Source organism: Schistocerca gregaria, chromosome 3 (assembly GCF_023897955.1).
Source record: "Schistocerca gregaria isolate iqSchGreg1 chromosome 3, iqSchGreg1.2, whole genome shotgun sequence".
NCBI lineage: Eukaryota > Metazoa > Arthropoda > Insecta > Orthoptera > Acrididae > Schistocerca > Schistocerca gregaria.
The window spans coordinates 82,266,508-82,284,752 of record NC_064922.1 but is presented as its reverse complement, the minus strand read 5'-3'; the positions used below and the strand labels follow the sequence as shown (position 1 = coordinate 82,284,752).

The 18,245-nt window shown below is 46.6% G+C and overlaps 1 protein-coding gene and 1 pseudogene across 8 annotated transcripts in view; one reads left to right on the top strand and one right to left on the bottom strand.

Annotated features, from left to right (window-relative positions):
* Positions 1 to 18,245, bottom strand: part of LOC126356058 (F-actin-uncapping protein LRRC16A) — a 488,103-nt gene that overhangs the window by 433,358 nt on the left and 36,500 nt on the right. The gene's annotated exons all lie outside the window — the stretch shown is intronic.
* On the top strand, positions 12,958 to 13,075 carry LOC126357003 (5S ribosomal RNA; annotated as a pseudogene).

Genomic DNA, 18,245 nt, shown 5'->3' with positions numbered 1-18,245 from the left:
GGGCTGGTCTAAAAGGCGCCCGTGGCCAAACGGTTGCCAGGATGATGGATAGCGTTGAGACGGCATAAAGGGGATGGGCCTACAGGCACATAAACAAAGCACCCGTAGTCAAGTTTCGAACGGACAAGGGACTGGTACAAAAGAAGTGGGGTGGTTCGATCGGCACCCAATGAGGTACCATTGAGGACATGTAGGACATTGAGGGACCGTATACAGTGGGCTGCCAGGTAAGAGACATGGGAGGACCAAGAGAGTTTCCTATCCAGCATGAGCCCCAGGAGTTCCGTAGTGTCAACGAACGGAAGGGCAATAGGCCCAAGATGTAGAGATGGTGGGAGAAACCAGAATTCATACAGCGAAGGCCATTGGCGATGCTCCAGAAGTGAAGACGATCAAGATAGCGCTGAAGACGCCGCTCAGTGAGACTAGTCTGTGGAGAACTACAATACTTGGCAAAATCATCGATAAAAAAGGAGCCGGAGACGCCTGGTGGAAGACAGTCCATGTTAAGGTTAGAGGCGATAGCAAAGAGGATGACGCTCTGGACGGAACCCTGAGGCACACCATTTTCCTGAATAAAGTTTTCCGACAAAACAGAAACCAGACGCACCCTCACAAAATAAAAATGCACCAAGAAAACAGGGCAGGCGTCCATGGGAGCCCCACATGTAGAGAGTACGGAGGATACCAGTTATCCAGTAGCTGTCGTATGCCTACTCCAAATCGAAAAACACGGTCACAGTCTGGGATTGGAGCATAAAACCATTCATGACATGGGTGGACACAGTAACGAGATGGTCAACTGCAGAAAGCCGAGCTCGGAATCCACACTGTGCATTCGTGAGTAAATGGCGAGATTCGAGCCACCACACCAGCCAGGCATGGTTGGTTGGTTGGTTAGTTTAAAAGCGGGGGAAGAGACCGAACTAGGAGGTCATCGGTCGATTGCTCCTAATAAAACAATGCCACAAGTGTGAGAATAAAACAGACGAAACATATGACGTAAGACAGAAAGAAAGGAAACGCCACAAGAACAAAGGGAAGGCAACGAACACTAAAAGGAACAACAGAGGAAAAGAATACAACAGAGAGACGCTAGAAACAGAGGAGAGTAAAACATGAAGGCAAATTACAATGGCTGGCCAACCACTAGAATAAAAAGGGAAAGCCAGCCACTATGCAATACATTAAAACTTCCACCCTAAAAGCACTAGGATGGAGAACACAGAGGGACAAAGGACATGCACTAAAACCTACATAGAAGTACAAAACCCACTCTCAAGGATAAAACGTAAAACTAAAGCTGCTGTGGAGGCATTGCCGCCCAACACCGAAGGCAGGGTGCTGGGAAAGTTAAAAGACTGCAGCAGAGCGGCTAAAAGTGGGCTGTCCAGCAAGAGGTGGACAACTGTCATTTGGGAGCCACAGCGACACTGAAGTGGTTCCTCCCAACAGAGTAGGTAACCTAGCGTTAGCCACGTATGGACAATGTGGAGCCGGCAGAGGACAACTGATTCCCTGGGAGAGGCCTGCATGGAAGACTTCCACACATTCATAGTCTCCTTAATGACACGCAGTTTGTTGTGCGTGCTGTTATGCCGTTCCGTCTTCCAAAGCCAGAAAACCATGCAGCGTAAGACAGAACGCAAGTCACATTCGGAGATGCCAATCTCCAGAAGCGGTTTCCGCGCCGCCTGTTTGGCCAGCCTGTCCGACGTGTCCTGGGGTCCACACAAACACCACGGAACGGCGGGACTGTTCCGGGTCATAGATGGACTCATGAATGGACGCTACCAGAGGGTGGCCAGGATAGGACTGGTCGGTAGCTTGTAGGCTGCTCACTGAGTCAGCACACAGGAGAAATGATTCGCCAGGGCATCAGCGGATGTACTCAACAGCACGAGATATGGCCGCCAGCTCTGCAGTGAAAACACTGCAGCCAACTGGCAAGGAGTGCTGCTCAATATGCCCTCCATGAACATATGCGAAGCCTACGTGACCATCAGCCATTGAGCCGTGGGTGTAAACCACTTCAGAGCCCCAGAGCACGTCAAGAATCGAGAGGAAGTGACAGCAGAGATGGGCGGGGTTAAAGGAGTCCTAACGGCCATGCAAAACACATCAAGACGAAGCTGCGGCCGAGGCGTACACCATGGAGGCGTACTTGAACGGACCGCAAGTAGAGGTGGTAAAGAGAAGGACTCCAGTTCGGAGAGAAGGGACCGCACGCGAGCAGCAATCGTCAGCCCCAATCTGGGCAGGTGGGAAAAGGAGACGATAATTTTGATGCTCAGGGGAACTATGAATGTGTGCTGCGTAATTGCCGAGCAGTTGCGCACGTCTCATCTGCAGTGGAGGGACACCAGCTTTCATCAGTACGCTGGTCACCGGACTCGTCCTAAAAGCTCCTGTCGCTAATCGAACCCCACATTGGTGCACAGTGTCGAGTAAATGCAATGCTGAAGGCGCTGCCGAACCATAAACCGCACTCCCATAGTCAATTTGGCGACAAGGGCTATGTAGAGCTGCAGCAGCGTACAGCGATGTGCACCCCGATTGGTGTTGCTCAGGTAACGGAGGGCATTGAGGTGCTGCCAGCACTTCTGCTTAAGCTGACGAAGACGATGGGGCCAAGCCAATCGAGCGTCGAAAACTAGTCCTAGGAATTGATATGTCTCCACTACAGTGAGTGGATCGTCGTCATTAAGGTAAAGTACGGTTCCAGATGAAGGGTACCACGCCGACAGAAGTGCAGGAGACACGACTTTGCGGCTGAAATCTGTAAGCCGCGGGCTAGAGCCCATGACTGCGCCTTGTGGATGGCTCCCTGGAGTCGCTGCTCAGCAACAACAGTACTGGAGCAGCAGTACGAAATGCAGAAGTCGCCTGCATACAGAGAAGGTGAGACGGAGGGCCCCACAGGTGCTGCTAGATTGTTAATGGCCACTAAAAATAGACAAACTCAATACAGAGCTCTGCGGAACTCCATTCTCCTGGATATGGATGTAGTCATCAAAAATTGGAAACGGAAAGGACGGAGCGACAGGAAGTTTTGGATAAAAATCGGGAGTGGACCCTGGAGACCCAACTCATACAAAGTAGCAGGGATATGATGTCGCCAAGTTGTGTCGAATGCTTTAAGTGAGTCAAAAAAGACGGCAATCAGGTGTTGCCGTCTGGAAAAGGCTGTTTGGATGGCAGACTCGATGGACACAAGATTATCAGTGGTAGAGAGACCATGGCCGAAGCCGCCCTGACATGGAGGCAGCAAGCCAAGTGACTCCAGGACCCAACCCAATCGCCGACATTCCGTAAGTTCCTGCAGCTTACGAAGAATGTTGGTGACGCTGATGGGCCGATGGCTATCCACATCAAGCGGGGTTTTACCGGGTTTGAGCACCGGAATGAAGGTGCTCTCCCGCCACTGCGATGGAAAGACGCCATCGCACCAGAGGCGGATGAAGATGACGGCTTGTAGCCAGATGAGAGATGTTTAATCATGTGGCTGTGGATGTGATCAGGCCCAGGAGTTGTGCTGGGGCAATGTTCAAAGGCGCTGAGGAGCTCCCACTCTGTAAATGGGGCTTTACACGATTCACTGCTGCGTGTAGTGAATGTGAGGACGTTCCCTTCCAGCCGCCGTCTGGGTGTGCGAAAGGCTGGGGGGTATTTCTCCGATGCAAAGGCTCGAGCAAAGTGCTCGGAAATCACGTTTGCGTCGCTACGTAACTCGCCATTTATTTAACACCAGGGACAGCTGTTGGGGCCTGGTACCCGAAAAGACGTCTGATCTTTGCCCAGACTTGGGAAGGTGACATGTGGCACCCAATGGTGGAGACGCATCTATCCCAACACTCCTCCTCCCGTTGTTTGATAAGGTAGCGAACACGGGAACGGAGCCGTTTAAAGGCTATCAGGTCCTCCAGGGAAGGGAGCCACTTATGCCGCTGTAGAGCTCGCCGACGCTCCTTCATTACTACAGCGACTTCCGGCGACCACCAAGGGACTGCCTTACGCCTCGGGCACCCTAAAGAGCGAGGGATCGCCTTTTCTGCCGCAGAAACAATGTGCTAGTCACCTGCTCAACCATCACATCGATGTTACCGTCTGGGGAGATTCAACGGTGACAGCAGAGGTGAAATTTCCCCAGTCCGCCTTGTTCAAAGCAAATCTGGGCAGGCGTGCGTGCGCCTGGCGCTGGAGCAGTGACAGGAAGATGGGGAAGTGGTCGCTACCACACAGGTCGTCATGTGCTCTGCAGTGGATAAATGGGAGAAGTCCTGGACTGCAAATTGATAAATCAATGGCTGATTAACTACCATGAGCCACACTGAAATGTGGGGCGGCCCCAGTATTTAAGAGGCAGAGGTCGAATTGCGACAGTAAAGTTTCGACATCTCTGCCTCGGCCAGTAAGCATGGTACCAGCCCACAAGAGGTTATAAACATTAAAATCTCCCACAAGTACGAAAGATTTGAGTTGATCAATCAGTGCAGCTAATACATTCAGGGGTACTACACCATCTGGAGGAAGATGTACACTGCACGCAGTTATTTCCTGCGTCGTCCTTATTCTCATAGCCACAGCTTCAAGAGGGGTTGAAGGGGCACATGATCAATACAGCCCGAGTTTAGAACATAAACACAAACTCCACTTGATACTCGATTATAGTCGCTATAGTTCCTGTAATATCCCTTATAGCCACGGGTGTCATGGGTCCGCATTGCTAGGAACCAGGTTTCCTGGAGGGCAATGCTGATAGCAGGTGTAAAGCTTACCAGTTGCCGTAGCTCAGCCAGGCGATGGAAAAAAACCGCCGCAATTCGAATTCTTCGCGGCATGCCTCAGTCCACCACGGTACTGGGACACGAAGTGGTGAAGAGGAATTGCGAGGAATGGAACGTTCTGCAGCATTAAGGATAACGTTTGTGAGATAGTCCACCTGGTCATCCATCATAACTGAGGAAATCTTGTTCTGTGAAGGTCGCCAGGGAGGAGAGCACTCGGAAAATGGTCGCTCGAGTTTGCGTCAGAAAGAAAGGACCACTCAAGATGATGGGCAAGCTGGGCAGTGCAAAAGCGTAGGTCCAAATGGGAATAGGTGTTCGAGGTGTCAGAAAGGAAAGTGGGTGCACCTGTGTTAAGGCAGAAAAGGTTGAGTTGGTTAAGCATGACAGCCAAGAGGGCACCGCTCTGGCAGGTCTTAGGGGAACCCCAAGGGGGATGAGGCGCATTAAAGTCACCAAGTAGCAGAAACGGTGGAGATAGCTGCCCAATAAGCTGAAGGGAACGTGGTGTTACATTCGGTGTACAAGCTATGGACACAGCATCTTCGAGGTAGAGGTGAAGTAGGGACTTTCCCGTACGACCATTCCACAAGCGTACCGTGAATATCAGGAATCCGGTAAAACATCAAATCTCCGACATCGCTGCGGCCGAAAAAAGATCCTGCAAGAATGGGCCCAACGACGACTGAAGAAAATCGTTCACCGTGACCCTTTCGCAAATTGCTGCTGATTTAAACGTTGGGCCATCAACAACTGTCAGTGTACGAACCATTCAATGAAACATTATCGATATGGGCTTTCGAAACCTAAGGCCAACTTGTGTACCCTTAATGACTGCACGATACAAAGCTTTACGCCTCGCCTGGCCCTTCAACACCGACACTGGACTGTTGACGACTGGAAACATGTTGTCTGGTCGTACGAGTCTCGTTTCAAATTGTATGGAAGATATGGACGTCTCCGGGTATGGAGACAACCCATGAATTCTTGGACACTGCATGTCAGCAGGGGACTGTTCAAGTTGGTGGACGCTCTGTAATAATGTGGGGCGTATGCACTTGAAGCGTTACGGGAGCCCTGACATGTCTAGATACAACTCTGACAGCTGACATATACGTAAGAATCCTGTGTGATAACCTGCATCCATTCTTGCCCATTGTGCATTCCGACGGACTTGGGCGATTCCAGTAGCACAATGCGACACCCCACACGTTCAGAATTGCTACAGAGTGGCTCCAGGAACACTCCTCTGAGTTTAAGCACTTTCGCTGGCCACCGAACTCCCCAGACATGAACATTGTTGAGCATATTTGGGATGCTTTGCAACGTCCCGTTCAGAAGAGCTCCCCACCCCGTCGTACTCGTACAGATTTATGGACAGCCTTGGGGGATTCGTGGTGTTTGTTCCCATCAGCACTACTTCAGACGAGTCCATGCCACGTCGTGTTGCGGCATTTTTGCGTGCTCGCGGAGCCTCTATTAGGCAGGTGTACCAGTTTCTTTGGCTCTTCAATGTAATATGCAATCAACAGCAAGGAAGCGCTTCCTGAAGTGGCGCATGTAAGTTTTAGTGTTAAGTAGCAATTTTTGAAATTATGCGTTTCTATTGTACGCTTATGTAGTAGTGTAGCGTAGACGAGGTCCCGCACAGTCGAGAAGAGAATCGGAACTTCTGAATGTGGTGTTAGCCAACAATGCTGAAGCTGTATGTGGACATTCAGTAGTTAATGATGACGTACTGAATCGACGCGGTGGAAAAAATCTTTATTTCTCAGTTTAATTTTAAGAAGGGTAGCACATCCTGTGATATCGTCCAAAAATCGTGGTGCCACTCCAAAGCCGGCAATGTATATCGATGCTACAGACATTACCCATGCCTCGCTGTAATCCGCGAAGCCATGCTCACGGAGGTCGATTTAGAGCCAAGCATGGACTCACTCTCACCCAGTTCGCGACCTCCGATGAAGCAGTCAAAATCATCTAGTCTAGACACCTGTGCTATTCACATGGAACTGCAATTTTGTAAATATTGAACTTTGAGATCAAGAGAAGAATTTGTAATTGTGTGCATGTTAAGTGATGCTGTGCTGTTCAAATACAGTTGTAAATATTTGCCACATTCCTGTGGCAACGGAATGTATATAGTTAAGTACAACTTTTTGTTATTTTTAAGTGAACTAATGGTTCATATGTTCTACTTCCGATCAGCCATCTCCCAGAGCAATCAAAGGACCAATATTTACGATCGGACTATTGTAGTTCCTCAGGTTGTAACACATCATGAGATCTTAAGGAACAGTTAATTTGGTTAATGACAGAAATGTGGGAAGTGAAGTTGTAGAGAGGGACCAAGAAGTAACAACAGTAGACAGGTTTTTGAAGATGTAGGTTGATGTATATATGCAGAGCTGGAGATATGTGCACAAGTTAGCGTGGAGAGCTCCATCGAACCAGTCTTGGGACTGATGACCATAACAATAATGCTACTCCTAGTACATAGAGAGCCAACGCTGGATTGCTTAGGCCTTGTGTGTCAGTTTCAACTCGGTCCTCGCCTTAGATAACTGTCCTGAACAGATGTCCAACGACGAGGTGGCTCGCATCCGTGACAGTAATGTTGTAAATGGGTAACGCCTTCGTGTTTCCGAATAAGTACGCGTGTTTAGGCTTCCTCTTAATACACGTGTGGGCTGCCAGGTAAGAAATTCCATGCACATAACGGCGTGGTCGCTGGAGCTGGAAAAAAGGAGGGCTGCTTCGCGCCGCCACTCTGCTGCTGCCTCCCTTCAATTGTCTTCTCCACAGAGCGGCGCCACCACAGGGCCTCCACATTCATTGCTCAGCTACTGACGGCAAGTACAATTCGTCCTTGCAGAAGGAGATGGTCGCGCCGCGCAGGTACAGGAAGAGGGCAATTCCCGCACCGACACGCTCTGCCAGGGACGCGGCTCGGCTGATAAGCGCGTCGTTACGCATCCAAGAGCCTCCGCGGCTAGTCTGAGCAGATGTCCGCAGTCACACCGCGGGAAATATGCACGGGGAACCTGATACCGGCCTCGATAACCTATTAGCGCGCACTTTCAATGTCTGGCGAAGTATTCGAAATTTTTTTGCTGTCGACAATTACAATTTCATCGGCAAACCTTCATTTTTTTTATTTCTTCTCCCCGAATTTTGATTCCCTTTCCAAATTCCTGATTGGTTTCCTTTATTGCTCGCCCAATGTACATTCTTGAACAATATCTGGGATAAGCTAATAACCTATCCCATTCCTTCTTAAGCACTGCTTCCCTTTCATGTCCTTGCGCTCTTTAACAGCATTCTGGTTTCTGTACAATTTGTGCAAAATCTTTCCCTACATGTATTTCCTAGGCATACTTCGAGAATGTGTATTCCAGTGACTTTTGCTAATTCTGCAAACGGTATGAACTTAGGTTTGCTTTCCTTCAACCTGTCTTCTAAGACAAAGCGTAGCGTCGCTATTGCCTCGAGCGTTCCAACATTTCTCTGGAACCGAAAATGATACCTAGGTTAGCTTCTACCATTTTCTCCATTCTTCTATAAATAACTCGTATTAGTATTTTGCAACTGTAGCTTATTAAATTGTTAGTTCGGTACAGTCCACAACCGTCAGCAGCTGCTTTCTTTGGGACTGGAACTATTACATTCTTCTTCAAGTCTAAGGTTACAGACGACCCTTCTCACTGTGATAAGCCTTTGACTCGTAGGTGAGAAGCAATTATTAATTCACTGGCGACTACAGCAAAGCCTCGCAAGTGCTAAATATGTACGCGAATTGAATGTACCTCCTAATTTCTTACTACCCCTCTCTTTGTGCATCTTCTCCTAATGCCCCTCTCCCTACCACTTACGCTCTTCTACCTCTGCCCATCTCTCCTCTCTATATCAATTTCCTCTTCTCTCTCCCCTTCTGAACATGAGATTAGTTTGCGATTATTGCCACCAAAACCGTGATTAGGGACTGAAATAGCTTATAATGAATGGGTAAATCGATTGGGATTGATGATATACTGGGTCTGCGAGATCTTACCTGCTGCTGGATCTATGAGGACAGTGTTTTGCATAGTTTTGATCTGCAGACGGATAGCATTTCATAGTTCCGAACGATCCAGTTTCTATAGTAGTATTTAAATCATAAGTTGATAAGCCATAAATTCAACTTCTTGTTTTCCGTTAAAACCGACTACAAGGAAGAAAACAATACTATATACATAGTTGTGTGTACATTGTTTCCAGAAAATTATATATAAGGAGAAAGAATATGTATGGGAGGAACAGTTTGTCTAATGGTTTAAATGCCCAGCTACCGTCGTTAAACTTGACTGCGAGAAAGGAAATAAAACGACTCATTTTCACAGCACATTTCTTTTCTTGCAAATTGTTTTAACAAAAAAAATCTCTACATTCTTAATTTTAAATGTCTGTCTGAAAGTTTGTAAGGGTATTGTGTAAAAATCTCAAGCCAATCAATAATAGTTTATCAGAATTTGTACTAACGACTAACAATGTTTATCGGTCTAGAACTTTTGGAGATATTTGGTAATCCTCACTCGGCAGGGAATATGGCCGCGTACTGTTTCAAGAAAAGCATCGCGGCATACGCCTCAAACGATCCAGGGGAAGTATGTAAAGCCCAAATTTGGACGCAAGCTCCGTCGTCCCAAATGCGAGTCCGGCGCCTTACCACACGACTGTGGCACAGCGCAGTGCAGGATCTGGTGACCGCTGCTCGGCCAACGCCCAGACTCGATCGCTTTTCACGGAACTTTATACGGCGTGTCGCTTGAAATTGCGAGTAGTCGCATTTATTTTGAGTCGAGATATATGTTGTCGGAACGAGGTATATATCCACAATTGCTGAAGAGCTTACAGCTAGGGCGACCCACTTTTGATGACGGGTTTAAGGGAGATGACCAAAATGTGACCATGATAATAAGGGAGATTTAGTAATAGTGACAGCTACACAATTATACGCATTTCCTTCAACTGGATGACAATGGGGATGTAAACATAAAAAGTAAGACATACTTTGCTTACTTTTACTCATATATTTTGGGATAGCTCGTCACGCTGAGACCAAGATAAGAGTGCAATGAAATTAATAAAAGTTATTTGTGGAGTAAATTCAATATATTAAAAGTGCACTTAAATGTGTTACACATGGGTGTTTCAAGCATGTTTGTTATGTTTTCTATTATGTTTCACACCTACAAGGATCCACTCATTTTTTGGTGTATGGAAGCACAAAGGAATTTAAACAAAACAATTTATTTTTTCCATGGCATAAAGTGCTCAAAAATAATCACAATAAAATGTAACAAATTTACAAATGCTTATTTACAGAAGCAGCACAACTCTGCAGTTTCTTATCTTCCTGAACAAATTAAAAAAAAAGCTCTTTGCAATTACAATCAAAATTAATTTCAATCATAAGCTATGTCTTAAGTTCTAAGCTACAACTGTTTCTTTGATATGTCCTCTTACTGTTCATTAGAGAAAAAACTCTGTGTGAGCATTTGAGCCTGATTTTTACTAAGGTTTGGGACATCAATTTGTTTGAATTTTAAATCTTTAAAATTTTTTACCCAACTTTCTGCTGTTATTCCTGTTTTCACCATACTGACAGCACTTTTTACAATAGAAAACTCCTCATACAGAGCATCCTGATTTACAAAATCAAGAGCAAATCCTGAAACTATGGCTTGTAACTCTCTGAAAGAAAGTTCAGTTTCTAACTTTAATGGTTAAGAGACAGTGAACTGGACTTACATAAAAATTTTTTGTTGTGTAATTATTTAAGGAATGGTAGAAATTAATAAAATCATCTCTGACACGTTTTTTCCATGGATGGACTTTAACTGTCTTTAATCCTTTGCTGAATCTTACTACACACATCTTTCATCATTTCATTGCACTCCATGATGCAGTAATTTGAAGTTTCATATATTTTTTCAGACTGAACAAGTGAAGCACCTATGTTGGAAAAGAAATTTAGATAAGCCTCAGTAACACATTCTTTTTCTGTATCTTCTTCACAAAAAAAAACTTCGTAAATATTTTTGGACAGTCATCCACACTCTTGAAATAACTTTTAATTGATAACCAGTTCTGGATTAGCCTGTCCACAGCAGATGTCAACAAAAGCCAACAGGTAGGAACATGACGAACAATTTCTAGCACTCAGCAGCAACAAAACTGAAGCATGTTTGCAACTCTTCTCTTTGCATATACAGAGAAATGGCCATATATTTTCATAACAACCATTTCAATATCTACATCTAAAGCATCACAAGCATGTTTTAATGCATTATGTAGCAAGTGATTTGAGCAATTTGCTTTTGCCAAATGCTTCTCTAAGCAGTTTAAATACAGAATTGTGCTTCCCATAATTGACATTTGCATTATCAGCACAGTATGCAGTCATGTACTTTACATCTAAATTATGTAAACTCAATGAAGAATTGATCAAACTGGGAACAGCAGTAGCTGTCTCACTAGCCTGTTCAATGAAGTCCAGAAGTCTGTTTTTTAACCCGTTTTCAGGATCAAAATATCTTAGAACAATAGGAGACATCTTTCTGTTTTTGTGGTTCGAAGCATCAGTTGCAATAGAAAAAAGTTACTCGATTTAGCTGGATCTTTCAAGACACCAGTAAAACTCTGAATACTTCTCTGAGCTAAATCGTTTTTCACAATTGCTTCTGCCTTAGTTCGATCACATGACATCATATTGGCCAAATTAAAGTCATGGAAAATGTACTTCGATAATTTATTTGCACAATCCATACTTCTATAGCTGATCTTATGCTTTACCGTATGAAAAATTGTTGCTAGCTCACCTGCAAACGTTTTTCATGTCGTTGCTAAAATATTTAAATAAACTTGAATTCGCCTTTACGTCTCTTTCGTTTCGATTGCGTAATTCTGTAGAATATTGGCTGCAGTCAGCTCTATCACCATGACCGATGCTAAAGTCACGCTTACATAGCACTCAGTAAGCTCGATTTACGTTGTTGGCCATGGGCTTTAACCAAGAAGATTGTCCCTCCCACATCTTCAAGTAAACAAAGTACTTCATCTTCTTGCTTCGTGGAGTTTTCACATCTTCATTTTCACGGCGAGAGCACATAATAAAAACCCATTAACTTGAAAACCAAATGAAAATACTGTATACACGAATGCTTCACAGTAGTTATTATGAAAAAACCAAGAAGTTAGCAGCAATCGAAATTTTTGCGCTTACCTTCATATGTTTCGATTGCTGACACGAACAGTGATCGAGAATAGTATCGATTAAATCAATGAAAGATTTAGAATATCTCAATGGAAGAATTGCAATTATCGATAGTGCATCACGGGTTATAACAGCGATCACTAAACGAAATTAAGAGAGAAACAGGTGGACAATAAGAGAGATGGGAGAATTAAACAAAACAAAAAAAGTGCTAAGGTACGGGAGAACCCGTATACTACGGGAGAGTTGGTCGCCCTACTTACAGCACAAGATTAAATGTATGTTTGTGATTCAAAATGCACTGGTGAAATATTTTAGTCTGGCTGAAAAGTAAGGTGAGGATGGCACACGATCTGGCCTTGCTACTCCGGTGTCTCACAGAACGCGCATTTCATCGCTAAACACGACACGCGTCAAAGAATTCACAGTTACGTATCTCGTGCATCAAAAACATCAGTGTGAAGCCAATCCGTGTTGGTCCCCGTTCACTTAGCGCCAGCCTCGGGCGTTCTCGCAGCCCACATTAAACGTGCGGCACGAGAGCCGCGCTGCTGATACATCTTTCACGACACCACACGCCTGTGTCACGTACCTCCGATTTGCTCATAGTCGCACGTGTGCCGACTCGGAAATGAGTGTCGCATGCAGGGAATGTGGACGCCTACATTTATTCTGAATAGGCGACGTCTGACAACAGCGCGGCGCTCGGTTAAACCCTAGTCGTTTAGTTCCTGCTGAATGCAGTCCTTCGCCAAATACCCCACACTCACACTGTTTCTTCACGTTTTTAGATTCGTTAGCATTATAACATGAACTGTACACTTTAGATTATTAGATATAAATTACCTTGACGGGTGATACACATGTCTCCATATTGTGAAATAATTTTTATTTGGTATAAACTGTCCAGACTAGGGCAACGGCCTAGCCGCAGCGCATACACCGGTTCCCGCGAGATCACCGAAGTTAAGCGCTGTCGGGCGTGGTCGGCACTAGGATGGGTGACCGTCCAGGCCGCCATGCGCTGTTGCCATTTTTCGGGGTGCACTCGGCCTCGTGATGCCAATTGAGGAGCTACTCGACCGAATACTAGTGGCTTCGGTCAAGAATATCATCATAACGTCCGGGAGAGCGGTGTGCTGACCCCACGCCCCTCCTATCCGCATCATCGTCCTGTGCGGATGACACGGCGGTCGGATGGTCCCGATGGCCCTTTTGTGACCTGTAGACGGAGTGGTTTATATACTGTTCAGACTAGCGTACGTACTTCGTTAGCATCCTTAAACGTGTTTGGGAACAGCTTTGCCTTCGGCTAGTCTAAAACTTAAATATAAAATGCGGTACTACGAAATGTGGCGTACTACGAAAGAAAGACGACATGCAACTATTCTTCAGGGTGTTATATATATACCGCGTTCAAAATAAAGGCGTTTATTCAGTCTCAATTCCAGCCCGCGCCGTTAGCTCAAGGAGCCGCACTCGCTTCGCTGCGATGGCCCTGGCCAGCGCTGGCTCGTGGCCGGCCGCTTCCGTCTGGCGAGGAGACGATCTCAGGCCGGAGAATGGCCGTGACGGCGGCAGTGCCGCAAATTGTGCTGCGATGGTGACCCACCGGAGAATGGCCCCTTCTCGCACCTGTGGTGACTACCGCGCGCGGGATGCGAGTCGCTGCTCTCCGGCACAGTGCTGGTGGTGGTTCGCCCAACCGGGACTCGAACTCGTGGCTGCTAGTGGCGACGTCCAGTCGTCTCTTCGCCCGTCGTGGTCCTGGCGTCGTGGCGGTCGTGCTAGACTTCCGAGAAGTACCTCCGCCTCAAAATTCTCACCTATCTCGCGATCGTTCTGCGTGCGTGTTATTCTGACCCGTACGTCGCCATACTGCGACTACCGGTGTGCAGCTGCTATTGCAATATTTCACGGCAGCTTCCTTACTACTTACTACAAACTGGGCAGCGGTACTATGGGATAAACAGAACACACTGACAAAAGTAAGCCTCAACGCAGCAGAGTTTAACGTCCTGGTGGCAGTGAAGCTGTCAGAGAAGAAATACGGAAACTTGGACTGCAATATGCATTAAGACACTCGTCTGGTCCTTCACGTACATCGTTCAGCCATACACTAACAACCGTAAAAGAAAACGGTACGAAAAACCTCTTTGCTTTTTTCTACTACGTTACAGGTATATTTGTTCGCCTTACACTGCCCCAATGACTTACATCGCGTTTAACTGATTATTTTAAGATGTATGTCGCAATTTTATTAACACAGCCTAATTTTAGCGCCCGTTATCGGATTACGACCGAGTCTGAGCTGCCGCATTGACGTGAATCGCATTTCATTGCGATTTTTCGGCAAGTTTCTCTGCTACTGGCGAGATACGCTTGTTCCAACCTGATCGGAATGATGCTGATCGACTCCGGCAGCCGCGACTCGTGACACGCGCCGTTCCGCAGCCGGCACCCCTCTAAGCGCCGGTTAACGTTACTTACACACCTCATCCCGCCGACGCAACTTTTATTGAAAACCTGAATGTTGACAGCGAGTGGATGGTCACCGGCCGCACAGCTGGCGGGACGGCCGCCACACGCCACGCCACGCCACGCGTTCTGCGGCGGAACAACACAACAGCACACAGGGGAACTCCCCCCTTCTCACCTCTGCAGTTTTTTCCCCATAACGCCTGGGTCGTCGAGTCGAACCACGCCAATTCTGGCCTTTTAACTACTTAAGCAGTTAAACGAGGCTTTCAGGTTTCGTTGTGTGTAACTGACTGCACGCAGTTTATGGCCCGTCGTAACCATTTCACGTCAATTGTGGGGTCATCAAGGCCTGATTGCTGGACGGTGAGATAATGAGAGGGACCTGTGTACAGCCCACTTTTGTTTTTGCCTGTGCCAGGGGTGCGTGCAAACCCTACCTGCCGACCTGATGTTGGGAATCACTCATTACCCAGTCACTTGTTACACGTCAAATGAGTGGGTCAGCCTTCAAGGGCACAGGGAAGTAGAAGAAACATACAAACCTCAAACGCCGAAATGGAGGAAAGGGAGGAGACAGAGAACTAAGAAAGAAAGAAAAAACACATCAGCGATAGTTCCAGTGCCAAGCTATCTAAATATTGGATCGCATTCGCTAAACTATTCAACACATGCTCCCCAAGTGAGAGGAAAAAGAACAGCAGGAGGATAGACGTGCATCATGGAAAGGGAAGAGGTGCAGCAAAGGCGGGGGCCCGTGGTAGCCAAGCATGAACTCACCAAAGTGTTGTGAACCCCTCAGCATGCAAACTGAGTCTGCCTGCAGTCCGACTATGATGCAGCGCCCGATTTATCACAGGACATAGAAATGTTTCCAGACTTCAAGTAAACAATATATCCAACATATACACCAATCGTCGAGACGCCAGCACTGCACAGTGCACCTGATACACAAGAGCAGAAATCAATGCAGCATGCAGAACAGAGGTGAAATAATGGTACACTTGTTCTAAAAGTACACTGCTCGTCAGAAATGTGTATGATACATTCACCTTCAAAGTTGTAATGGTTTTGAGCTTCCAGTAGAAATTCAAATACGTTAACGTGCTACTTGAATGGACAGTACTATTATATGTCATAATTGCAAGATTTGAGAACTGGCAGTACCGAATTCGATACATTATTCGTTGATTCCACTATAAAATATACACGAAAATTCAATGTCTCGCTTTATGTAAGTCACCTGTCACCATTTGGAAGACCTATGGAGAAAACTGATAAGTATGCACCATAAAAGTTCGCTGACTTAAGGAAAATTCGACGAACTGTGGTTGCTAGGAGCACGTTGGCCTACAGGTCGCAGGCCGTCAGCACCAGCCGAGAGCAGCAGCGCCCACTGTACTGTGTGCTGGGAAATTCATGCTTCCCCGTTACATGAATGGATGAGGGCTTCATTTGCTTGTAGTTTCTGGGTCGTATCGACAGGATGCGCAGTGTCAAGTGTCTGATACTGGCATCTACCACCACTCGGTGCTGCACTCTGTTGATGGTGGTAGCTCAGTTTTTCGCGTTGAAATGCGGAGGAAAAGGAGTGATGTTCTCACTCTCATCATATGCCACTGTTTTTCATCCCTCTATTTGTCACATTTTGATGAGTACCGTTCGAGCTGTAAGTAAGTATAGGCGAGCCCACCCAGTTAGCCGTGCGATCTAACGTACGGCTTTCCGGACTGGGAAGGAGCGCCTGGTCCCCGACACGAATCCGACCGGCAGACTTCTGTCGAGGTCCAGTGAGCCAGCCATTCTGTGGATGGTTTTAGGCGGTTTTCTATCTGCCTCGGCGAATGCGGGCTGGTTCTCCTCATTCCGCGTCAGTTACGCTATGTCGGCGATTGCTGCACAAACAAGTTCTCCACATACGCGTACACCACCATTACTCTACTACGCAGAGTTACACTCATCTGGTGTGAGACGTTCCCTGGAGAGGAGAGGGTCCGCCGGGGGCCGAACCGCACAATATCCTTGAAAGAGTGGTTTAGTATGGGGCAGCGGAGGGGTGAAGTGGACTGCGGTAGTCGTCGTGGGGTTGTGGACCACTGCGGCTGAGGCGGGGACGGAGCCTCTCCGTCGTTTCTAGGCCCCCGGTTCACATACAATACAAGTACAGGCGCGATTCATTTTCAACTGTCACCTTCCACATACAGTATTTGTTCATATGTTTGATGGCTCTGTGAGGTTTGTGATGTTGGTTATGTTACTGCATCCCCCCCCCCCCCCCCACCACCCAACACCAAACTTCAGAGCTTGCACGTGTCCACCATCTGGAGATGGAAGTGCACCTCTTTATTTTCCTTTTCCATACAGAATGTATGATATGTTGCAGATCATTGGTGCTTCTCATTAGCTGCCCCAGCATTCATCCCTCGTTCCCCATTAAGTAGATTTGGCCATAGAAACTTACCGGTGCTTCTCAATCCTAACACGCCAATCTAATTCCCACCGTTACCTCTTACCTGTCACTTAGGTTAAAGTACAACTGCGTTTCCTGTCACTTTAACTCAGAACCCTCACAAAGAGCGACAAAATAAGCTCTGCGTGCCTCTCTTCAGCCACTGGCAGTGTTCGTGTCAACATTCTTCTTGGCGAATGTGGGCGGAATTCTCGATGTCGAACTTTGTGGTCATCGAATAGGTACTTCTCCCCAGCCTGGTATCCGTTTGTTTACATAAGTATGAAGTTACTATCCGCTCAGTGCAGTTGCTTTAAACGTAGCACATGCGTAGAAAACTTAGGAGACGGACTGTAGATGCAGCGATAGCCTCCACTTTGGGAGAGGTAGTTGAACCAACACTACGAATGTGACGGCTCTGCGCACGGCCCCCTACCTCCAGTGCGGCTCCAGGACTTGTTAGATGAATTGGAGTTAGGAGAAGCAGTGACGACATTTCTGAGTAAATAGTAGATGGGGGAAACATGTCAGGCAGAACAGGACATGCACAAACATCCTTTGTCTCAGATGTCATAGTGCCAGTATTTTGTAACTTGGATTCTGACCATAGAGCCTATCCCAGTATTGACAGTCTTGGATATCCTTCCCCAGTATTCTGATGTCATAGCAATACTGGGCCAGTATTTCAAGTCTCGGATTGTGATGTCACCAATACTGCATCAGACTTCCAGGTCGGCCATCTTCCATCGCCATCTTGCATTCTCATGTCGTAGCACGATGTTATTCTTAGTTTAGGGATGTGACATCATTAGAGCCTGTCCCAATATGCCAAGTCCATGAGCCCGATAATGCACCATTTTGAATTTCCTGCCAATTTATACTCATGACAACAGCCCAGCTCCCACATGAGCACAATTTGCCTGGTTTTTGAATCCCCCCCTCCAAAAAAAAATATTTTGAATTTCGCACCAAAATTTGAATTCCCAGTAGTTTACACATAGGGGAATTGGCGTTTGCCAGAGGAGGAGTAGTGAGGGAGGCGAACCGGAAGGAAGGGGAGCGGAGAGCACAAGTCATCACCGAACTCCAGGTCGTACCTGCTGCGTCTGACATTGTAGCAAAACAAGTCTATTACAAGTCAACATAGCACCATTTTTAATTTCTCGTCAATTTATATTTAGGACAACAATAACTAAGTCCAAACTGCCGCAATTACCTATTTTTTTTTAAATTATCGCCAAAATTTTGAATGTCCTGCCGAAATCTGAATTCCCAC